Consider the following 26000-nt stretch of genomic DNA (forward strand, 5'->3'; position numbering starts at 1 on the left):
TCTGAACCCACAATGGAGGTTCCCATGCTTTTCAAGAGTGGAAACTCAAACCCAGGCACTTCCAAAAATATTAAATGTGAATGTAAAATATCTTCACAGTCTTAATGACTGATTTCCTACATAGTTCTGCATCATAAAAGTATCATTACCATTGAAAAGAAAGTAGGAAAATCCTCCCAAATCTAAGCCAATCAACTCTTTTGGTTAAGCAAAAGTCACAGATGTCCCTAAGACTACAGAGTATTTTAATTAACACCACCTTTCCGTAAAATGATAACATTTGCACCTTCCACAAAGTCAACTTTATGAGACCATTCCTAACACTAAATTAGTTTTCACTACCTTTATAGGAAAGAAACTTGTTTTAAAATCTATCACTCTTAGTACAATCCAAAAAAAAAAAGGAAAAAAAATGATAAATTAGACCTAATCAAAATTAAACATTTCTGTCCTCTAAAAGCCCACGTTAAAGGAATGAAGAGAAAGCTAAAGACTGAGAAAATTTTTTGCAAATCACATATCTGGAAAAGGATTTGTATCCAGACATAGAATTCTCAAAACTCAATAATAGGAAAATAACCAAATTAAAAGCTGGATAAAAAATTTCCACACGCACTCCACAAAAATATGATGATGGCAAATTAGCACATGAAAAGATGTTCAATGGCTTTTGTCACCAGAGAAATGCAAATTAAAACCATGATTAGGGGGGCGCCTGGGTGGCTCAGTGGGTTAAAGCCGCTGCCTTCGGCTCAGGTCATGATCCCAGGTCCTGGGTTCGAGCCCCACATCGGGCTCTCTGCTCAGCAGGGAGCCTGCTTCCTCCTCTCTCTCTGCCTGCCTCTCTGCCTACTTGTGATTTCTCTCTATCAAATAAATAAATAAAATCTTTAAAAAAAAAAAAAAAAAAAAAAAAAAAAAAAAAAACCATGATTAGGCACTACTACTAGATACCTATAAGAATGACTACATTCCAAATATTGATATAATCAGTGATGTGGAATACCAGAACTCTCATACCCTGCTAGTGGGAATATAAAATGGTACAGCCACTCCAGAAAAAGGATTGGCAGTTTCTTAAAAAGTTAAACATATACTCACTATATGACCCAGCAATCCCCTCTCCCCACAGACAGCTACCCTGGAGAAATGAAAACGCTATGTTCACACAAAAATCTGTACACAGATGTTTATAGTAGCTCCCTTCATAACTGCTAAAAACTGGAAACAATCTAAATGTCCCTTAATGAGTGACGATAGAAAACTACTCAGCAATAAAAAAAAGAATAAGTTTGTAATATATATAATACCTTAGATGAATCTGAAAGACAGAGTAAAAGAGCCCAGTCTCAAAAGTTTAATACTGTTTGATTCCATTTGTATTATATTTTCAAAAAGCCAAAACTATAGGGCTGGAAAAAGGTCAGTGGTTGCAGGGGTTATGGGATGGGGATGGATAATTACACAAGGAGAGCATGAGGGAGTTTTTTGGGATGATAATAGGGTATATCCAGACTGTGGGGATAGCTGCACAAACTAGACATGTATTAAATTGAAAAAATTTTCTTACCAAAAGAAAAAAGCCACTTTTACAGTATGATGATTTAAAAGTAAAATTTTAAAATTACTTTTAAAATATGAATCGCAATGTCACAATTAACATGTTTTTTAAAAACTGTAAAGAAACAGATACGGAAGGATAGTGTTGTTAATAAATGGAAAACCTACACACATTTCCCTTTCCATCCATGTATGTTTCAGAGGCAAAAACGGAGGCTCAGAAAGAAAGTCTCCAAACGGAGCACTCATTGAGCTCACTTGACACCAAATAGGATACTTATGAAGAATTCCGTTATCGCCAGGTACTTTGTCCAGGACCAAAAGTAAATAATGGAAGAAAAATGAAATCAACAGTGCACCACAAAGGTGGTAGGGAGACAGGCCTGGATTAAGACATTTTCAGTAACAGATGATAAAAAGGAAAGTGATTTTTAAAAGCATCATTCTTTCCCCACTGTGGACTTTGTTCTGTAACTGTATGAGTATAACCATCCGACCATGAAATCAAGTCATGAAATGTGCTTTACTGAAAAAAAAAAAAAAAATCAGTTATCTTCCTTAAATTAACTTTTCTTGTTAATGTAGTTATGTTCCTCTTTTACTTCAAAAGAGCTAAAGCTTATTTGATTACAAACAGACTTCAAAGAAGAAAAATCAACTGTGAGCAAACAGCAGGAAATAGTAGTAAATAAAATTTCTTCAATCTCAACTGAAGAGGATTTCTGTATCTCTGTCTTATACATTTGTTCCCATCAAATGGGAAACAAAAAAATATATCTTCCTCATAGGTAACTTGGGTAGAATGAATCGGACTGCATTTGTCAAGATCTGTCGAGATCTGAGAAGACTGATGAGCTGTGCTGAACATCATCACTATCTATCTACTCTGACAGAAATCACAAACAGCCATACAATCAGGTCTCGATTAGACTCCAAGTTGGCCTTAATTTATTAAGCTATATGAGCAATAAAACCATAGGAAAACTTGAAAGATGCATACAATAAAATACGTTTCTTTACACGACTAACAAAACAAAAAAAAAATTTTTTTTCTTACAGAACAAAAATTTAAACAAAGGAAAAACTGCTAGGAAAAAATTAGAGATTCACTTTTTTTTACGAAGTCAATAATTTGCCTTTAATCTGCCTCATGCATTGTTATTTTCCCAGGAGAAACTCTATTACTCTGAAAACAAGACTCTACTGGAAAGTAAATGTATTGTGACAAGAGAAGAAAAGCCAGATTGATACATTATTAAAATAACCCATATGACCTAGCCCCTTGGATTGAGGAAAGCATATGAGAGCATCTCCCCTTCTCCAGACCCAGCAGCCCAGCTGTGGGGAGACAGTGACGCCAGCAGAAGTGCGTTATGCTTCCTTGGGGAACAAAAAGTTCGGAACCATTACTCCAGGGGTGGCACGGTGGTTCTGAAATGCTGATAAATTAGTGTCCATGCTCACTACTAGACCTCCAGGCCACCCACGGCCTGGCTAGAGCCTAATTTTCTCACCATGCCTGAAGGACAGTCAAGCTTCTGAGTCTCTGACAGTGCCCCTTCCCACCGCCTGAATGTCCTTTCCCTCTCTCTCTGAACCTAACTCCTACTCGGCTTTAAATGAATGCTCCCAGACTTAACTTCTCTAAAATGTTCTCCCTCCTAAACCAGCACTACTTCTTATAGAAGGATTTCGCCTCTTAATCATCTATTATTTTGAATTAAATATATAAGATGCTTTGGCTGCCCACACAACCATCTTATAAATAGGGTCATATTTTATATCATTGATATCCCCAAGACAACCATTCAATTCACTAAAGCCATTCAATAAATGCTTTAATTGAATTTCCCAAAGAGATGGCCTAAAATAACCTGAATGCCAAGCATTCCAAGAACTGAACTGTCCTGTACCAAATTCAGTACTCATTAGAATTCCAAGTCATAAAGAGGAATGTTATATTATCTTTAAATTTATCTGTTTTTATCCAAAACTGGAATCTGCCATGGTTCTATGGGATACATAAGCAAAATATTCTGCAAAGTAAAGAAAGTTTTATTCATTGTACTGTATTTAATATTCACCCAGACTTGCATTTTTCTCTAAAACTCATAAAATCTCTGAGTATGCAAGAAGCATTAGAAGGGAGACTAAGCCTATTGAGAAGAAAACTAGAAACTAAGATTATCAATCGTATTCCATTTTGAGTAATCTCTTTCATGAAGAGGTAAATTTTCCTAAATTCCAGAATGCATGGAATTCAATATAGCAAAGCAAAATGTTTTAAATACGTAAAAGAAACATCCTAATGGACCTTCTACCATCTGTCTTAGTAACTAAAATGATAAAAACAAAAAAATAAATAAAATCTTTTTTTTAAGATTTTTTTTATTTATTTGACAGAGATCACAAGTAGGCAGAGAGGCAGGCAGAGAGAGAGAGGAGGAAGCAGGCTCCCCGCTGAGCAGAAAGCCGGATGCGGGGTCCAATCCCAGGACACCGGGACCATGACCCGAGCTGAAGGCAGAGGCTTTAACCCACTGAGCCACCCAGGCGCCCCCCAAAAAACTAAATTTTAAAAGTTGTATCAACAGCTAAATTTGAGGGGTTTTTTCCCATCTATTAGTTTGACTTTTCCTGACCCATATTTTTTTTTTTAAGATTTAATTTATTGGGGCATTTGGGTGGCTCAGTGGGTTAAAGCCTCTGCCTTCAGCTTGCGTCATGATCCCAGAATCCTGGGATCGAGCCCCGCATCGGGCTCTCTGCTCAGCGGGGAGCCTGCTTCCTCCTCTCCGTCTGCCTCTCTCTCTGCCTACTTGTGATCGCTGTCTGTCAAATAAATAAATAAAATCTAAAAAAAAAAAAAAAGATTTAATTTATTTATTGGAGAGAGCAAGAAAGCGATAGAGAGGAAGAGAGGACAGGAGCAGGGAGAAGCAGGCTACCCGCTGAGCACAGAGCCCAATGCGGGGCTCGATCCCAGGACTCCGGGACTGTGACCTAAGCTAATGGCAGTCGCTTAACTAACTGAGTCACCCAGGGCACTCCTGACCCATATTTCAGAACTACCAGCAATTCTGGAGACAGACTTCTTTCAATAATTCCAAATTATTTCTTAAAAAGTTTGAGCCTCCTCCCAAATCATCTAACATGCTTACTAATCAATAAAAATGCATATATTTTAAATCCCATATTTATGAAGCAATCAAATCAAAAGACTGACTTTCGAGAAAAGTTCTCTGCTTACCAAGAAAATTTTACTAAAAACATTTTCTATTCTTTGTATTTCTTTATTTTCCCTTTTAGATTACCTGTGGAGACTTGTAAACACATCATAATCCCAAACAGTTGAGCTTTTTAAACAAAACATAAATCAATTTAAAAAAAGCCAACTGCATAATTAAAACAAAATGATACCACCACCACCACCACCACCACCATCATCCTTCTTAAAAGCTGTCTCTAATTTACCAACAGTCTATGTTCTAAAACTGCATTTTCAAGTCGATGATTGAAACTCAGTACAGAGTTTCCTACTCCCATATCTAAGAAAAAAAGTTTTGGTAAGTAAAAAAAAAAAAAAAAGGAGATTATAAAATAATACAGCATATAATCCCATTTTATAAAACATGTATTGAATAGGTTATATAAAAAGCCAAGATATGGGGCGCCTGGTTGGCTCAGTTGCTTGAGCGACTGCCTTCCACTCAGGTCATGATCCTGGAGTCCCGGCATCCAGTCCCGGTATCCAGCCGAGCAGGGAGCCACTTCTCCCTCTGACCTCCCTGCCTCGTGCTCGCTCGCTCTTATTCTCTCTCTCTCTCAAATAAAGAAAATCTTTAAAAAGAAAAAAAAAAGCCGGGGCGCCTGGGTGGCTCAGTGGGTTAAGCCTCTGCCTTCGGCTCAGGTCATGGTCCCAGGGTCCTGGGATCGAGCCCCGCATCAGGCTCTCTGCTCAGCGGGGAGCCTGCTTCCCTCCCTCTCTCTCTGCCTGCCTCTGCCTACTTGTGATCTCCGTCTGTCAAATAAATAAATAAAATCTTTAAAAAGAAAAGAAAAGAAAAAGCCCAGATATGACACAATATATCAAAAGTGACTACCTTCTTTCCCAAAACCCTTAACTCCAGTCTAACCAGGAGGAAAACTATCAGACAAACCCAAACTCTGCAACCCTCTATGAAATGCCCAACCAAGGCCTGGGTGGCGCAGTCAGTTAAGTGTTGGACTCTTGGCTTTGGCTCAGGTCCTGACCTGAGTCCTGAGATGGAGCCCCTCGAAGGGCTCTGTGCCCAGCGTGGAGCTGGCTAGGGATTCTTTTTCTTCCTCTCCTCTCCCCCACCCCTGGTGCTCGCTCTCTCTCAAATAAATAAATCTTCAAAAAAAAAAAAAAAGAAAGAAAGAAAGAAAGAAGAAAGGAATGAAGGGAGGGAAGGAGAAGGGAGGAAGGTGGGAGGGAGAGAGAGGAGAAAGAAGGAAAGACCAGGACTCTTCAACAATGAAACTCTGAAAAACGGTCATAGCCCAGGAAACATGAAAACTATGTTCGACATGGATCCTGGATAGATCTTTGAACAGAAAAAGGGTTTTAGTGGAAAAACTCTAGGAAAATCCAAATAAAATCTGGTTATTAATTAACACTAATGTTCCAATGAAGGTTTCTTAGATTTGACGAATGTACCATAGAAATATAAGATATTAACAATGGGAGAACTACCTCTTAGGAAAATTTTGACTTGCAAAAGAGAAACAACAGGAACAGTGACTGTGAATTAGAATATTTACCTTGATTTTAGATAAGCAGCAATCTCCACTCAAGTATAAACTAAAAAAACAATTAAAAAAAAACAATGGGAAAAACTGGGTAGAGTACATGAGAACTCTGGCCTACATTTACAACTTTGCTGTCAATCTAAAATTATTCCAAAATTTAAAGTTTATTTTAAAAATTAGTTAAGTGAGGGCACCTGGGTCTCAGTCGTTAAGCGTCTGCCTTCGGTTCGGGTCATGGTCCCATGACCCTGGGATCAAGCTCCACATCGGGCTCTCTGCTCGGCAGGAAGCTTGCTTCTCCCTCTCCTATTCCCCTTGCTTGTGTTCCCTCTGTCACTGTGTCTCTCTCTGTCAAATTAATAAATAAAATCTTGTTTTTTTTAAAGACTTTATTTATTTATTTGACAGAGAGAAATCACAAGTAGGCAGAGAGAGGGGGGGAAGCAGGCTCCCCACCAAGCAGAGAGCCTGATGCAGGCTCTATCCCAGGACCCTGAGATCATGACCTGAGCAGAAGGCAGAGGCTTTAACCCACTGAGCCATTCAGGTGCCCCAATAAATAAAATCTTAAAATAATAATAACAATAAAGTAAAAAATTAATGAAGTGGGTATCTCTGGTGCATTATGGATTTTTCTATTCAGCTGCATTTTTCAACAAGCAACACGCTTCACTGTCATGGAGGCAGCTAAGCTGACCACTATGTCACCAACACTGTACCATGCTTCACTGTTGTGAAAAACAAAAAGGGGAGGGGTAACTATTCTAGATTTTTAAAAAACTAAACGAGTGCCTGGCTGGCATGGTCAGTTAAGTGTCTCACTCTTGGTTTCAGCTCAGGTCATGATCTCAGGGTCCTGGGATCATCCCCTCCAACAGGCTCCAAGCTCTGCTTGGGTTTCTCTCTCTCTCTCTCTCTGCCCCTCCCCCAGCTCTCACATGCTCTCTCAAATAAATAAATAAAATTTAAAAAAAAAAAAAACTAAAGAGACATAGTAACCTAAAGAAATAAAATACATTTGGGGGACAAATGGGAAAACATCTATAAACTTGATATCTGATAGTATAACCGTTAGTATTACTGAATTCTTAGGTGTGATAATGATATTATGTTTATGAAGAAAAATGTCCTCATACTTAAGAGATACAGTTGACCCTCAGGTTGCTGACCCCCATGAAGTCAAAAATCTGTGTATAACTCTGACTCCCCAAAAACCTAACTACTAATAACCTACTGCTGACCAGAAGTCTTACTGCTAACAGTCAATTAATCCATACTTTGTATGTTATATAGTGTACTCTTAGAATTAAGTAAACTAGAGAAAAGAGAATATTATTAAAAGAATCACAAGTGGGGCGCCTGGGTGGCTCAGTCAGTTAAGCCGCTGCCTTCGGCTCAGGTCATGATCCCAGGGTCGTAGGATCAAGTCCCACATCAGGCTCCTTGCTTGGCAGGGAGTCTGCTTCTCTCTCCACCTCTGCCTGCCTCTCTGCCTGCTTGTGTACACACTCTCTCTCTCTCTCTTTGCCAAATAAATAAATAAATAAAATCTTTTCAAAAATAAAAAAATAAATAAAAGAATCACAAGAGGGGCGCCTGGGTGGCTCAGCCGTTAGGCAGCTACCTTTGGCTCAGATCATGATCCCAGGGTCCTGGGATGAAGCCCCACATCAGGTTCCCTGCTCAGGGGGAAAGCCTGCTTCTCCCTCTCCCACTCCCCCGCTGTGTATCTCTCTCTGTCAAATAAATAAATAAAATCTTTAAAAAAAAAAAATAGAATCACAAGAGGGGACAACTGGCTGGCTCAGTCAAGTAGAGCATGCAAGTCTTGATCTCAAGCTCTATGTTGGGTGTAGAGATTACTTAAATAAATAAATCTTTTTAAAAAAAGAAGAAGAAGGGGGAGCCTGGGTGGCTCAGTGGGTTAAAGCCTCTGCCTTTGGCTCAGGTCGTGATCATCGGGCTCTCTGCTCAGCGGGGAGCCTGCTTTCCCGTCTCTCCCTTCCTCTTTCTCTGCCTACTTGTGATCTCTGTCTGTGAAATAAATAAATAAAGTCTTTAAAAAAAAAAAAAAAAGAAGGAAGAAGAAGAAGGGACAGAGAATACGTTTACTCTACTGTAAACACTCCACGTATAAATGGAGCTGCACAATTCAACCCCATATGAATGAAGGACCATCCAACATGTCTGCCACTAACTTTCAACTGGCTCTGGGGGGAAAAAAAAAAAAAAACTCTATTGAGAGAAAGTAAATTATGGCAAATGCTAACAACTGAGTGTTGACTATACTTGTCTTTCAACTTTCCTATACGCATAAACATTTCCATAAAATAAATTAAACTAATGGTTTTCTTTAACTTAAAAAAAGTGATTTGAAACCCAAACTAATCCAGGGGCACCTGGGTGGTTAGGTCAGTTAAGCATCCAACTATTGGTTTCAGCTCAGGAAATGATCTCAGGGTGTGAGATCAACTCCAAGGTGGACTCTGGGTGTGGAGCCTGCTTGAGATTCTCTCTCCCTCTACCCCTCTACCCCCACCCCTGCCCCCATCTCACTCGCACATGCACTCTCTCTCTCTCAAAAAGAAAAAGCCCAGGGGCGCCCGGGTGGCTCAGTGGGTTAAAGCCGCTGCCTTTGGCTCGGGTCATGATCCCAGTGTCCTGGGATCGAGCCCCAGAGCCCCGCATCGCATCGGGCTCTCTGCTCAGCAGGGAGCCTGCTTCCCTTCCTCTCTCTCTCTCTCTGCCTGCCTCTCTGCCTACTTGTGATCTCTGTCTGTCAAATAAATAAATAAAATCTTAAAAAAAAAAAAAAAAAAGAAAAAAAGAAAAAGCCCAGAAAATAACAAGTGTTGGTGAGGATGTGGAGAAACACATTGCTAGTGGCACATAAAATGATGCTACTACTATGGAAAACAGTATGGTGATTCCTCAACAAATTAAAAACAGAATTACCACAGGACCCAGCAATTCCACTTCTGGGTTAATTCCCAAAAGAACTAAAAGCAGGGACTCAAACAAATACTTGCATATCCATGTTCATAGCAGCATTATTCACATCCGCCAAAAGGTGGAAGCAACCCAAGTGTCAATTAACAAATGAATGGAGGAGCGCCTGGGTGGCTCAGTCCATTAAGCTTCTGCCTTCAGCTCAGGTCCTGATCCCAGGGTCCTGGGATTGAGCCAGGGTGGGATTCCCTGCTCAGCAGGGAGACTGCTTCTCCCTCTCCCCTGCTCATGCCCTCTCTCTCAAATAAATAAATAAAATCTTTAAAAAAAAAAAAAAAAGAATGGATTAAAAATGTGCCGTTTACATAAAATGGCATATTATTTAGCCTCAGAAAGCAAGGAAATGCTGACATATGCTACAATATAGGTGAACCTTGAAGACATTATGCTAAGTGAAGAGGCAGACACAAAAGAACAATGTCTGACTGTACTTACATGAGGGACCTAGAATACCCAAATTTGCGAGATAAAGTAGAATGCTGGTTTGCCAGGGGCTTGAAGGAGAGGGAAATGGAGAGTTGCTGTTTAATGGGTACAGAGTTTCAGTTTGGGGCAATGAAAGAGTTTTGGAGACGGATGGTGGGGACAGTCCCACAACAACGTGAATGTACCTCCGGCCACTGACCTGTATGGCTAACATGGTAATTTTATGCCTATATAGCCAAAATTTCTACAGAAAACAAACACACAAGTCTTGATACCCTCCTTATAAGCACTGAGGCCCATATCCTAATCCAGATGCAAACTTAAGGACTCCTTACTGCCCATTTCCCAGTATGCCCCACCACTGAAGAACTGAGAGCTCAGAGCCAAATCCAAAGGTGGAAAATTAGTCCCACTAAATAAATTCAGAAAAGCCAAAACATGGGTCCAAGTCTAGAGCAGTTGGCTAGAGGCAGGCTAGGGAGGAGAAGGCAAAGGCAAAAAGCAGAGACTCTCTCAGGACAGGGGAGCTGATGAGACTAGTAAGGACAGCACAGTGGTGAGTGAGAACTGGGAATAACGGAGAGGACGGATCAGAGAAGAGAATTTTCAGGGATAAGGGAGGGGAAGTGGAGGAAAAGGCAAAAGAGAATTCTAAGAAGGGGATTCACTGAAGAAGGGATTCTGCCCAAGTGTCAGCAGAAAAATAACTTCTTTCCATTGAGTCAGTCATTTGTATCCAAAGAAACCAAGAAAAGTGATAATATCAAGCCTATGATAAGTTAGGAGGAAAAATATTTTCCTATGAAAGACTACAACTGGGGCGCCTGGGTGGCTCAGTGATTAAAGCCTCTGCCTTCGGCTCAGGTCATGATCTCAGGGTCCTGGGATCGAGCCCCGCATCGGACTCTCTGCTCAGCAGGGAGCCTGCTTCCCTCTCTCTCTCTCTCTGCCTGCCTCTCTGCCTACTTGTGATCTCTCTCTCTCTGTCAAATAAATAAAATCTTTAAAAAAAAAAAAAAGTGACATCTTTAAAAAAAAAAAAAGTACTCAGAACAGTGCCTGGCCCACTATAATAAAAGCATTAGCTCACAGGACGCCTGGATGGCTCAGTCACTGAGCATCTGCCTACGGCTCAGGTCATGATCCCAGACCCCTGGGATAGAGCCCCGAATAGGACTCCCTGCTCAGCGGGGAGCCTGCTTCTCCCTCTCCCACTCTTGCTGTGTCTCTCTCTGTCAAATAAATAAATAAAATCTTAAAAAAAAAAAAAGCATTAGCTCACAAATCTAGAATATGAGCTCCATGGGAGCTCATTCCATGGGAATATGAGCTCATATTCATCCTGTTGAAGCCCCAGGTTCCTGACATAAGTATGTGCTGAAAAATAAAAATTTGTTGAATGAGATAAATTTTATGCCAGCAACAGAGAATCCCAAAGTTAAACAGCACTACCTTTTTGTTATTACTGACAACTAAAACCTGCATCAGTTTAGCTTCAAAGTTTAGAGTTCATAGAGTATTTTGGGAATTTTTTTACACCTACCTTATCTCAAGTGATTCTGCAAAGCTGATATCATTTATCTCCATATCACAGACAAACCAAGAGTCAAAAGACTTAAGTGATTTGCCCAAAAACACAAAATCTGAGGCAGAACAGAATTCTGGAAGTTAATCCTACTTCATTTCCCTCTAGACCATACCCGCGTAGCTCAAAACATACCCTACGAAACTATTCAAATTCTCCCTACCTGCAAATGCACCAAGTTCAAGGTCACCAACAAGCTTCATCTTCCCATTTACTTTAAAGTAACTGATGGGGGGCGCCTGGGTGGCTCAGTGGGTTAAAGCCTCTGCCTTTGGCTCAGGTCATGATCCCAGGGTCCTGGGATCGAGCCCCACATCAGGCTCTCTGCTCCGCAGGGAGCCTGCTTCCTCCTCTCTCTCTCTCTGCCTGCCTCTCTGCCTGCTTGTGATCTCTGTCTGTCAAATAAATAAATAAAATCTTAAAAAAAAAATAAAATAAAGTAACTGATGGGGAGGGAAGAAACAGATGACATAACACGAACAACTGTTGAAGTCGGGCAATGGGTACAGCGGGACTGATTATACTCTTTTTCCACTTCGTGTGGAACCGTTGAAAGGTTCCATAATAAAAAATTTTAACTAAGGGGCGCCTGGGTGGCTCAGTCAGTTAAACGTCTGTCTTTGGCTCAGGTGGCCCCATGTGGGGCTCTGCGCTTAGCCAGAAGTCTGCTTCCCCAACTCCCTCTGCTCCTCCCCATCCCTTGTGCTCCCTCTGACACATAAAATCTTTTTTAAAAAATTTTTCTAATTAAAAGATAAAGTCCTCATTCTGCAACATAAACTCTGCCACTTCCAGCTTTCTACTGAGCACATCCCAGTGTGAGGAAAACACCCCACATGAGAACCTTCAGCACTTTGCAATGAGAGGCAGGGAAGAGAACACCGGACTGGGAATCAGGAAGCTTCATTCGTGCTTGGCTTTACTAAGTATGAGACCTCACTGGTTCCTCTAATACCTCTGGGCCCCAAACTTCCTCCTCTGTTCCTTCTAAGATTAAAATTCTGATTTCAGCTTTCTCCTTACTCCCTGGACTCAACAAACAAAACCAAATTCATCTTTCCTCTATCCCAAACCCCTAAGACCTGTTCTTCCTCCTGACTTCCCTATTCCTGATGCCTAATTCTGCCAGCAGCCCGAGCATGAAAACCTCAACATCACCTCTGACTTGAGACATGGAATTGACTGTTCCCTTCCCCTCCTACCTAATCAGTCACCACGTCTCTCTGTTCAGCCTCCAAAATATCTCCTGAATGCACCCAAGGCCACAGATTCAATTCAGGCCCTCATCACCCCTCACTTGGACTATTACCATGAATACAACTAAAGTCCCTCTCTTGGGCGCCTGGATGGCTCAGTCAGTTAAGCGTCTGCCTTTGCCTTGGGTCAGGATCCCGGAGTCCCAGGAGTCCCAGGATTGGGCCCCACATCAGGCCCCCCACTCAGCTGTTAAGTCTGACCCTCCCCTCTCTCATGCTCTCTCGCGCGCTCTGTCTCTCTCTCTCTCTCTAAGTAAAATCTTTAAAAAACAAACAAACAAACAAACAAAACCCTCTCTATTTCTCCTCACTGCCAATCCATCCTACTCATCCTCAGTCTGGCACTTAAGACCCTCCAAAACTCAGTCCCAACCTCTTAGCAGTCTCAACATCTACTATGTTCCTCTATGCATCCCAGGGTCCAAGTGGTTTGGACATTCGGTTTCCTGAGGTCAACCTCATTTCCGACACCAGTCCCCCACCTCTGCTCAAGCTCTCTTTCTCTCCAGAATGCCCTCTTCTTCCCTCCGCTTCTCATCTTCAAGGTGATGCCATTTAAATACCACTTCTTCGGTTGAAGTGCTTCTTGATTTCCCCAAGGGGGCAGTATAACACCCTCTACTTAACCACTAAGCACTGGGGCTGAACCTCTTTTCTAGCACCTATTAGTCCTTTCATTTTCTGGTGCCTTTAATCTCCCTACTAGATAATTCTTTCCTTGTCAGTAGGAAATACGTCTTATTCATCTTTGTATTCCTCAGAAGAGAGCTTCTCAAAGACTGTGCAAAGGCACAGTGGCCTCCAATGAATGAGTTAAAGATGTTCCAGGCCGTAATCGACCCTCCAAGCAGTCACAAAGGGCCTTCAACAGCCAGAGTAGAGTCCCCACCAGTCAAGTCTCAAGCATTCTCCAGTCTAACCCTCTCCCAACTGAGCTATCTCGGCCGGCCCTCAAGCATTCTCAAGTAGCTTCCTCCTTCAACCAGGTACACACTGCAATGATAACTTGGATGCACTCAGAGGACGCAACACAGCACACTGTACACAGTGGATACCCAATAAACATTTGCTGAACTGAATGTGAGAATAACCCATCTGTTCCCTTTCAACCACTATCTCCAAGATCACTTACCATCCAGACCTCTTTGAACGTTTCCACTGAATGTGTTCTGGTTATCTTTTTAATAATCACTGGTTTATTAGCTGGCTACACTTGCCTTACCATCCAGAGCTCACATCAACACCATAGTGCATAAAATAACAGAGGATATGCACAAACAATGCACCACAAAGAGACTCAAAGTAAAACTCAACATTACAGAACAAAGAAATGCAATGCCACTTTACACTACTAAATGAGCAAAAACTTTTTATGAAAAATTGTATTTCTGTCCAGCTATGGTAAAACAGGTATATCCATGTATCTGTTAGAAGTAAAAACTGGTACAACATTCTTGAAAAGCTGTATGGCAACATATACAAAAAGCCATAAAAACATTCATCCCATTTAACACAATACACTCAGAAATGTACCCCAGAAATATAAAGAGTCAAAAAAATAAAACCAGTAGTATCCACAATAACGTAAAGTATTAAGTGAAAACCAGGGAGCAACATAAATACCTAACATTGAAAGAACTAGGTAAATTATGGGAGCATGACTTGATGAAATATTTTGCAGCCTTTCCTATAGGGGCACCTGGGTGGCTCAGTCGATTAAGCATCTGACTCTTGATTTTGGTTCGTGACTCCGGGCTGTGCAATCGAGCCCCAGGTCAGGCTTCACATGAATGGGAGTCTGCTCCTCTCCCTCCTCCTCTGCCCTTCCCCATACCTACATGTGTACACACACTGTCTCTCAAACAAATAAATCTTTTTTTAAAAAAAGTAAGCATATAAATTAAAATTGTGGCACCTATAACATGGAAACATTCCATGATCTAGTAAGTAGAAAAAATTCAAATTACATGTACCATAATTAAACATGAGTAAAAAATATACATGTGTATATACATACATACATATATATGCTTACATATAAAACTATGTATTTTAATGGAAACCAAAACAAAAAAATCAACTATTTTAGGGTAATAATCTAAATATCTTAACAATTTATTTAATAGGTATTCTTCTGAAAATTTTTTTTAAGATTTTATTTATTTATTTATTTATTTATTTGAGAGAGAGAGAGAGAGAATGAGAGAGAATGAGCATCAGAGGGGGGAAGGTCAGAGGGAGAGAAGCAGACACCTTGCTGAGCAGGGGTGTCCCGATGCGGGACTCAATCCCCAGACTCCAGGATCATAACCTGAGCTGAAGGCAGTCGCTCAACCAACTGAGTCACCCAGGTGCCCTATTCTTCTGAACTTTTGAAAAAGAAAGTTCCACCATATTGAGGAAACAGAGGGGTTCCATGATACAAGCTTGATAGAGCCTCAAGAAGAGGTTCACCCCTCCCTTTTACAGCTCGTTTTGGCCTTAACTGAGAACTCTCATGCATTCCTTATCACAATGACCTCTTTATGACACCCTCAGCCCCCAGCTTTCCAAGGCCAACAAACCACCTCAACTGTTTTGAACTCCCAAATCATGCAAAACAAACATAAACTCTAAAACAAAGAATGCCTACAACTGTGTGTTACTTTAGCAATCAGCAAATAGCCAAGCCCAAATTCAATTATAAACCCTGAAGGTATATAGTACTGTCACATTAAGGTTTCCGGGATTCTCAAAGCCAACTTGCTGAGTAGCGGACTATACCAGAATTAGAAAGCAGTATGGAATCACAGACAAATCAAAGAACTAAGGGCCAGGAGACCAAGGTACAGTTAAAAAGAAAAAAGAAAAGTTACTTTAACTACAAAGCAGTTGGGTAAAAAGCAGCTGGCCGTGTCTCAGGAGTCTCATGCAGCCAGAGTCCGTAAGCCAGGACGGCAAGTCATTTTATTAAATATTAAAACATATCAAAACATAATTTTTAGCACTGATGTCCCACAAGGATGATATTAAAGCAAGTCTTCTCATTGTTTTTTCTGTAGTATCACCATTGTCTAAGTTTAATAATGAAAGACCAAGATACAATAATGGACCAAAAAAATTAGTTACTGTGAATCAGAAATAATAGAGACTAAATTGCTTTTCTTAGAAGGGCATTTCAGCAAAAGATAAATAATTTCGAAGGACTAATAAATATAACCATTAGGGAAAAAGTTTAACCTTTTGTTTCTATTGCTGTGTTCTCAGTATCTAGAGTCAGTATCAAAAATGCAGATATATACAATCATTCATGACAATACATACGCAGCAGATACCAGGGTAAACAAACTATTCATACTTAACCAAGTTCATCAGAGCACAGGGTGATTACCACTCCAGAATGTTGACACAAAAACTGAAGGGCCTCTCGAGATCCAATCATATGCAGATAGGATGAGCCCCTATGCGGTTACTCATGCAGAACACGAGTGGAAGATTAACCCGCCCTCACTTCTCTCCAAACAAACTCTGACAAAGCAGCAAACAGTCTCTTCTGTTCATCGTCATCCATCCCGTCTGTTCCAGGAGTGGCCAATTCCATCCATAGGGACCAGCATCCTCAGGTTTTCTCTGTCTCACTACGCTCAGCATCACCGGCACCCCCCACCCCTACCTTATTCTTTCTGGACGGAATCACCCTCTAGATTAAGCCTCTCCTGTTGCCTTCTCAGGCATTACCAAGGTCTTGTTTTCAATAAAGCTCTCCTAAACCTTACTCACCTGCAGTTCACTGCACTGGGGATCACCCAAATAGCCCATCAGAGCTCTTTATAATTTCTGAAAGAGAGAAAAGGAAGCTTTTAAATACATAGTAGAAAACACCTCTGCTGATGTATCAGTTCTGAAGCACTTGTATCCAGTATTCACGGCATATGGTCTTTTGGTCCATAGTATTTCAGTAAAATGTAGCATAGCCAGCTGGACCAAAAGTCCTGAGATAAGAGACCAGAGATAGAAGTTTGGTTTATTGTTGCTATTACTTAGCTGTGTGACCTTGGGAAAGTCACTTGACTTCTGGAGGCCTAAATTTCCTCATGTGGAAAATAAAACAGACCAGACAGAAGTAGCAGAATACATTACAATGGAAAGAGCACAGGCTCTCCAAGACAGAACACTAGCACCACAACTTACCAGTTTTATGACATTTGTTAGCTAGCTCACATTTGGCCTAAATTTCCTCCTCTGCAAAACGGAAATAACAACTCTCTTAGGGTTGTTATGAGAATTAAAGGAGAGATAATGAGTTATTAAAAGCCTATAGTAAACATACTGTGCAGTTTATCATAAAATTCTACAGACAGTAATTACCACTGTTACCCCAGCCCTAAGATTATACGAATTCAATTATCAAATATTTATTTCATTAAAATATCAACAAATCAAACCTGTACCAAACTGACAATGGAATTAACTGTTTCACTAACAATTCAATTACAGTTATCTTTTTTTTTTTAAGATTTTATTTATTTATTTGACAGACAGAGATTACAAGTAGGCAGAGAGAAAGGCAGAGAGAGAGGGGGAAGCAGGCTCCCCGCTGAGCAGAGCCGGATTCGGGGCTTGATCCCAGGACCCTGAGATCATGACCTGAGCCGAAAGCAGAGGCTTTAACCACTGAGCCACCCAGGAGTCCCTCAATTACAGTTATCTTAAACTGATGGCAGTTTAAGATTATCATATTACTTAACATCGTAGGAAATAGGAGCAGAATAGACCCTGTGTAACATCTGAACTAGTTCACTGCCCAGGCCTTCCCTGACTTCCCCCTCTGCTTTCACTAATACTAGTGTACACCACAACAGAGAGGCCCTCCAGAAGCCAAATGACACCAACTGTTTTCTAATGGTCAGCTCAGAGGAACACAACTAAAGATGGGGAAAGGAGAACAAAGTCTTATTTTTTTAATCTTTTTTTACTGGACACCTGGGTGGCTCAGCCGGTCAAGCACTGCCTTCAGCTCAGGTCAGGATCCCAGGATCCAGTCCCGCACTGGGTTCTCTGCTCAGTCCCTCTGCCTGCCGCTCCCCCTCCTTATGCTCTCTTTCTCCTCCCCTCTCTCACTCTCTCTCAAATAAATAAATAAAATCTTTAAAAATAATAAATATTTTTAATTTTATGTACTTAAGTACTGTTCAATTTTGTTTACCATAGCATACATCAGTTTTTGTATTAAAAACAACTGTTTAGGGATGCCTGGGTGGCTCAGTGGGTTAAGCCTCTTGCCTTTGGCTTAGGTCATGATTTCAGGGTTCTGGGATCGAGTCCCACATAGAGCTCTCTGCTCAGCAGGGAGCCTGCTTTCCCCTCTCTCTCTGCCTGCCTCTGCCTACTTGTGATCTCTCTCTGTCAAATAAATAAAATCTTAAACACACACACACACACACACAACTGTTTAAGGGGCTCCTGGGTGTCTCAGTTGGTTGAGTGTCTATCTTCAGCTCAGGTCAGGTCAGGATCTTGGAATCCTGAGATCAAGTCCTGCATTGGGCTCCCTGCTCAGCGGGGAGTTGGCTTCCCCTTCTGTCTCTCCCTCTGTGATCTCTCTCACTCTCTCTCAAATAAGTAAATAAAATCTTTAAAAATAAAAAAAAATTGTTTAAAACTATATTAATTATACATATTGCCTAGTGACAGGAAGCTCGCCTTACAGGAATATTTTTACCGCAAGGAGAATTTCCACAGAAGAAAGGAAAAAGGCAAATTCAGATGTGCTGAGAACACCTAAAATATGGCACAGAAATAACAAAAAAATCACAAACATTCACACTTTAGAATGGTTCAGTCAAAAAATATGCCATGCATTCTCTGAAGATCTAATGATGAATCAGGGGGTTTTTGGCTCAAAAGCAAGATGAATATACAAACTCTGGTTTTACCAGACAACTTCCTGCTCTTAGAGAAAATGACCCAGTATAATTTAGACAAGTAAACAAGTTGGTATGACTATCTGGCAGTATGTTGAAAAACTTTCAATTTGTTTTAGACAACTGATAGCCTTAAAAAATTATATTATACATACTTATATATTTAATATATATAAAAGTCTTCATGTTACATCTACAGTATTATTTTTAAAAGAGGAATATTAACTCTGTTGAATTCAGGATTACTCAAAAGTATTATTTCAGCCACTCCTGAAGTGGTTCACTATGTTTTACGTTGCTTCTAGCCAATGCTACATAAATCCTGACTACACCCATCAATTTAAATGAACTGTAAGCTGGTATGGCCACATTCTCCACATATAACATAGTTCTTTCCCAGAAAACATTTCGAATTATTACTTAGAAATCAAATTATATTTGAATGTACACTTATCTAAGTTTATGAAAATAACCATAACAATTTGCTTATAATTTTTAAGTAGCTCCTCACCCTATCTTGTTTATCAACAAGTTGATATACTTGACCCAAAATCCTCTATGCATTCTGAAGTAACAGGCAAAGAACCGTACTTCTTGTGCTGAGCCAGTATCTGAATGTTAAATGCAGTCTGACAATTATAAACTAACTTTTATTGAATATTAATACCAAGACTACCTCATAAACAGGGAATAAAAATGCATGTATAAGACCTGGTCTACTGGGGCACCTGGGTAGCTCAGGTGGTTAAGCCTGTACCTTCCGCTCAGGTCATAATCCCAGGGTTTTGGGATGGAGCCCCACATCAGGCTCCCTGCTCAGTGGGAGCCTGCTTTTTCCCTCTCCCTCTGTTGCTCCCCCTGTTTGTGCTCTCTTGCTCTTTATATCAAATAAATAAATAAAATCTTTAAAAAAAAAAAAAAGATCTGGTCTACTTATTTGTAGATCCCTCTGCAATATTCTTAGCCTTTCATGAATATGCTATGTATTTTTAAACTACACAAGGCCCTCTGCAAGTAGGAATGATCTCTCCTGTTGTTTTGGCATCACACCCCTCCTCAATAAAAACTGGACAGTCCATAAATGTACGCTGCCTTTACAATGTGGACTGAGTAATTTTGATGTTAGAAAATGAAAAATCTTCCTGACAGTGGCAAAAGTCAAAGTTTGCCACCTGACAGAGAGGTACTTAATAATGCCCCAAAACTACAGCCTTACCTAAAAATAGTGTCCTAGCTTCTCAGCCAAAAGGATAGACTAAAAAAGCTGTGTCTTTATTCGGCTACAAGACACTGTCTTCAACCTAGCCCTAACCTTTAATACTATGGTATTTCTTATTTTAGAATACTTTTGTACAAACTTGTTTGATAACCAACCTCTAACTTCATTTTCAAGTGACTACTAATACTTCACATGGTCTACACGCACAAAAAATGTGGAAAATATCTTGACATAATTCAACCCAAATAACACTAGCCACAAGAGATTACCAATTTCTAAATATTCAATTTTTTTAAGTTTTTATTTATTTTTTTTAGTATTCTCTACACCTAACATGGAGCTCAAACTCACAACCCAGAGATCAAGAATCTCATGCTCTTCCAACTGAGCCAGGCAGATGCCTCTAAATATTTCATTTTTGGACTACAAATAAACATCTCCATAGGCTAAGAAGCAGATCACTGGTTCCTTTCCACAAAGTAATCTGTAAATATAAATAAATAAATAAACAGAAAAGGTTCTGATTGGAAGGTCTAAGGCATGAATATGCCACTGAAATAAATAAATAAATTTTAAAATCCACATTTGCTCTGCCAAGAATAAAAATAAAAATATATAATACACACAAGCACTGAAGTTTCAAACACAAGCAAATGTGGCATATGCACTTACAAAAGGATCTTGATTTACGTCCACTTTCCTCTCCCAAGTTTTGTTTTTTGTTTTTTGTTTTTGGTAAGGCAAATGTCAATAGAATGCCTCAATCTGGAAAAAAATAAAGCACAGCATATTCTTCTTAATCAGATGTTCCGATAAATAGGAAAATTTTGTGAGAGGATTTCAAAATCCAAAGGTTACCCATACCTGTTCGGGAAAACACACACACACACACACACACACACACACACACACACACACACCCTGCAGCGGGCCTAGTAACTTTACATTTTCTCAATAAATCATAATATTTTTAAAGCTGAGAAAATTGCTTGTGAAAAATGTAAAATCAGCAAACCTCTTCCTCCTCCCCGTTATAGAATACTAACTGTACACTAACACTTTATCAATAATGTCCTTCAAATCCAAAGCATTAGAAGTTAGATTAAAGCAGCACTTCCAATTCCCCACACCACATGACCAGAAAAGAATGACAAATCCGTCTTATCCCTAATCAATTAAACAAAATTCAACACTATCATTCTTATTTCAAAATAACTATGGGAAAAACAAATACTATTCCATTTTTTCAGAAAAGAAAAGGAAAGACTGATGCCTATAATCAATCTTTCCAATGGAAGGGTGTTCTTAACAAGTCCCAGTAACTCGGACATAGAAAATCCATATAAACAATCACTAACACTCAATATTGAGTATGTGATAGACACCAATACACATATGAAATTAAGACATCCAATTAAAGTTACACAAGGAAATTTACATATAATTACCGGTAGTGAAGATACTGATCAAGGATAGCTGCAAATAACATTCGGCTCTGGATGAGCTCCACTACGGTTGAGCACCATTGCAAAAACTTAAAAGTTTGGGACGCTTGACACATTTTTCCTTTCTAAAGCTAGCCCTACCCACAGACCCATATGTCTGATTGAGATACTTGGAAAATAAAGACGGTCCCATCAAATTACTTAGTCCCAGCCTCACCCTTATGCATTGATTAAAATAAAGAAAGGAAAAAGGGAAATCATTCTTAACTGCAGTCTCACCTTACACATCTCACCAGCACTGTAGTTCTTTAGTGATCAATTACTTCATCCAATTCCTGAGGCAAACAGAAAAGTAAAATGTGTCTGTACAACACCAATAACAATCAGTAGCAAATACTTCATCAGCCCCAAGTGAGAGGGCTTCTAAATTTCAAATGGAAAAAGTTACCAAAATGGTACAGTATGCAGTTCTGTAAATGAACTGTTTTGCTTTCGAATAAAAACATTTCCTTTCTGTGTGATGGAAGAACAGACTATAAAATGCTCTTAAGATCCAAAACATTAAAAAAGCGATCTCTTTCAGCACTGACTGATCTTACTTTCAAAAAAGACCAAAAAAAAAAAAAAAAAAAAGAAAGAAAGAAAGAAAGAAAGAAAGAAAAGAAAAGAAATGAAGGACAAGAAACCTCATTAATATAAGTTTTAGAGAGGGCAAAATTAAGAACAAACTAGCCAGGACAACTCCTCCCCGCCTCAACCCCACACCCCCACCCACACCCGGCATCCACTGTCCCTAGAGTTATACACATTATATTAACGACTTGCCTGAAAAGTCTAAGCTGCGAGAGAGAAGCAATAACAATTCTGAGTTTCAAACAAAACCTGAGGATCTCAATCCAAGAACCCTAAGACCCTGGCTTCCAACCCTGTCTGAAGGATCCTCAGAGAAGAGGGTGCAGAAAGCTCAAATAATCTGGGGGTAGAAGAACCAAAGTTCCCTAAATAAAACTGCAGTCCCCTGGCCCTAGAGAAGGGGAGTCTTAAAAGATCTCCCAGAAAAAGATAGTCTGTTTTTATTTTTGTTGATGCGCTTGTGGGCCAATGAGAATTTCCGAGGAGGGGGCGGAGAAAAGGGGGGAAAAAGTGAAGCTCTGGCAACAGCCCCCGGCGGGGGAGAGAGGGGGCGCACCCCTGACCCACTTTTGCTGACGCCCACCCTTGGCCCCCGCCCCACCTCAGCAAGTCCGAGCCCTGAGGGGGCGATCAGGCGGGGCGTGGGAGGCCCGCACCCTCCCCACCCCCAGCCGCGACCCGGAGAAGGGGAGCTTGCAGGGCGGCTCGACCCCCCCCCAACCCCGCTCCCGAGTGCCCGCGGCTGGAGAAACCTCCCGCAGGCCCGCGGTCGGGGTCTGCAAAGCCCCTTCCACCGCCTGGGCCCCGGGCGCCGCGGCCCCCAGCGGAGGGGAAGGGGACCGAGGAGGGGAAGAAGCTGTAAACAGCCCCAGCGTCCGGGCCTCGCCTCGAAGAGCCCCGCTTCCCAGGCCCCGCCGCGGGCCGCCTGGGTCCCCAGCCCGTCCGAGGGCCGCCCCTCCCGGGGCCCCGGGGACCGGAGTGGAGTCAGGTCTCCTCCCCAGAGGGCTCCGGCAGCTCGCGGAGCGGTCCCAGCAGCAGAGAAGGGGGAAGTCAGGACTTACCTGTCATTACTTTCTACGCCATCTTGGATCCACTTGTCAACGTCCCCACAAAGCATTATGGGTAAGAAAGAGCCTTTAAAGTGACTCCCCCCCTCGGCCCCCGACTCCCGCCTCCCGCCGCCGGCGCCGCCCCTCCGGCCGCACCTCCCGCCCGGAAAGTTGCCCCGGCTGGCTGGCCGGCCCGGGCGCCTGCAGCCCGGCCCCCTCCCCTCCTCCGCGCTGTTTGCATTTAAAATTCACCCCCATTTTTAAAATGTGGCTTTGGGTTTTCCTCTTGGCTCCGGCCCCTGGGTTCCCTTCCCCCCACCCCTCGCCTCCACGCCTGTTCCCTTTGCCCCGCCGCCCTCCTGCCCTGGCAGACACCCCACGTCTGCATTTAATCAGCCCGAGGTTTCCCTGCTGCTGGCAGCAGAGAGCTGCTCATTGATTTATTTATGCGCATTTATGCGTCTGTTATTGCTCTAGATCCTCAGTGCCCGGCGGCGGGCTTCTGCGGCCGGCTCCCTGCCCCGGGGCAGCCGGGGGTCGCCTGCAGGGCCCGGGAGCCGGGCAGCACCGCAGACCCGTCGGCGCTCGGACTCCCGCATCCGCGGGCGGAGAGGTGCCTCTACCCTGGCAAAGCGTTCCGGGGCCGTCGGGCTCCAGGACCTGGGCGGACACTGTCCCCGAGTCAACCGGCGTCAACGCGCGTTTGGGGGTTGGGGAAAGAAGTAACAAGCTAAATGCAACTTTTACCCATTTGATCGCCCTCCTGCTGGCTCCTCCCCTCCGCGGGTAACGGGATCCGCGACCCTCTAGGTGGAGGCCCCTCCCCTAGGAATGTGGCTTTGGGCACTGCAGAGTCCACCGGTTCGCATTCCAGGCAGAATGTGGACTGTGACTTTCCGGGGCAGGTAATTCGGGGGCTCAGGCTGCTGCATCCTGGGAAGGGGAACGGGAAGGCGCGCCGGGGCCCTGGGAGAGTCTGAGAGAGGAGAGGGTGCGGGGCTGGGAGGAGGGTGCGCCCACCTGGGTCTACCTGCCGGATTCTGGCGGGAAGGCGAGCTTTAGGGGCTGGGCAAGGGGAGGATTATCCGCGCCACTCCCGCCTGGGAGTTGTCGGGGGACGCCCGGAGTCGCCTGTCTGCAACGGGGTACCCTGTAAGTAGGGGGCGCAGAGACGCGGGGCTAGCAAGCCCGCAGTCCACGCACGCCGCCCGGCGCTCTGCTCCCTCCCGCGGGCCCTTTGCAAAGCGCAGAGCTCTCCCCGATACCCGCCGCGGGCTTTTCGGTTGCACCGGGCGAGCACAGCACTCGCCCGCACCCTCAGCAGTGGTCCCATGACCCCTGGAGCCGCTTGGTCAGTCCCCCAGGTCCCTCCCTTCCCAGGGACTCTGGTACTCTGCTTTGCAGACTGGGAGCCTGCTCTGGTTGCCTTCCCTCCAAGCAAGCTTTTACAAGGAGGTGTCCAAGAGAAAATCCTCTAGGACATCAATGCTTGCGAAACTCTGTTCGCTACTAAATGTTGTTTAAGGATTCTGAAATTACAAGAATGCATGGGCATTAAAGCACCCCTCTTCCGGGACCTAGGTCTATCCTTAAGGTTCTGCTCCCCTCCAGACCCTATGACAACTTGTCCCTCTGCACTGCCTTTCTCTCCAGGAACCTGGATGGTTGCTGACCAGAGCCCTGCCCCCAGGGAGCAGGGAAAAAAAAAAAAAAAAAAATCCACCAGGCAATTGTCCCCGCAGACCGGAGGAGTAGAGTGAGGTGTAGACTCATTAAGGGACTGGCCCAGGGTTAGCTTTGAGGGAGGGAACAAGGTAATGAGTCACTCCTAGCCTGCACAGAACTAGGCATGCTGGGGAGGGACCTCCCTTGAGTCACCCGCTTCTCTGCACTTGGGAAACCCAGAGCCTGGAGCCAGGTTCTTAGCTTCCAGCACATGTAGCCACGCAGGACCTGTGCACTAGAGGGAGGGGACTCAGAGGACCTCTGTTGCTGCCCCCTGAAACATGGGCTGCTCCTCCCATCTAAAGAAGGTTCCAAAGTGTCCTTTTCACAGGGCATCCTAGTTGTTCATTTCCCCGTTCTCCTTGTGCACTGGCGACATCCTTATGTACTTACGTAATGGTTGCTCTGTCCTTACAGGGCATTTTAGGTGTGTGGTCTTAGTTGTCTGTAGTTACCCACTGAATGGGGGGCAGGCTCGAGCGGCCAAGAACTAGGCCTCCCCAAGGGTTCTTTAGTACGTACGTTTTCTTGCCTCGCAGAGGCCTTGACCCAGAGAAGTTCACACTGTGTAACTGCCAGCCCATTCATCTCCTCCAGGGTGCCTTCTGGTCCATCCTTGTACAAGACATGACCCACTGCCTGAACTAGGTACCCTCCTCGCTCTTCTCCCTGCTTCCGCTCTGCCCCCTGCAATCCATTCTCCCTCTGACCAACCCCGTGGCACATGTCTGAAATGTTAATGCTGGAGTCTTCTGCTTAACCCCATCAGAGGTGGCCCATTCACAACTGGAAGAAGATCCAAATCCCTCACTGTGGCCTACACACTCTTGGGTAAGGAGCGGGGAGGTCCGGCCTCTCTCCCTCCCTTGCCGTGATCTAGCACGCTGGCCTTGTCTTCCCCTGCAGCACCCCAAACTTCCTTCCATTGAGAACCTGGTCGCCCTGCATCTCACAAGCATCATCTTTCCAGCTCCCAGTCAAGGTCACCTCCTCCAAGAGGACTTTCCTGATCCTCTTAACCAAAAGAGGTCACTCACTGTTCTCTTACCCGCATTAGAAATGATCATGTCTGTCTGTTGTGGGCTCCAACCCCATTAGAGTATAAGCTCCCCAAGGACACAGGCCTCATCTCGCTTGTCCCCTCAGTGTCTAGACAAGGGCCTGGCACTTATATAAGATGCTGAATGAATGACAACACATTTTTTTAAAGTTGTTTTTTTTTTTTTAAGTAACCTCTGCCCCCATCATGGGGCTCAAACTCATGACCCCAAGATCAGGAGTCACACTCTACCAACTGAGCCAGCCAGGTACCCCTGAATGAGCAGACATTTATCAGAGCAGGGCAGTGGTGGTGAAAGTGCTGAAGCATGGAATGAGGGGCTGAGGGCCCTGCCTTCCATCCTTTGAGGCCATTCTG

General features: G+C 42.9%; 1 protein-coding gene across 1 annotated transcript in view; it reads right to left on the minus strand.

Moving 5' to 3' along the window:
- The window catches only part of HELZ (helicase with zinc finger), a 169419-nt gene extending 146452 nt beyond the window's left edge, over positions 1-22967 (minus strand). The window contains 4 exon segments of the mRNA XM_047706136.1: positions 16369-16425; positions 20404-20496; positions 21456-21511; positions 22871-22967. The gene's annotated coding sequence lies outside the window, so the exon portion shown is untranslated.
- Between the last annotated feature and the right edge of the window lie 3033 nt (positions 22968-26000).

This window comes from Lutra lutra, chromosome 16, assembly GCF_902655055.1.
Source record: "Lutra lutra chromosome 16, mLutLut1.2, whole genome shotgun sequence".
NCBI classification, from domain to species: domain Eukaryota; kingdom Metazoa; phylum Chordata; class Mammalia; order Carnivora; family Mustelidae; genus Lutra; species Lutra lutra.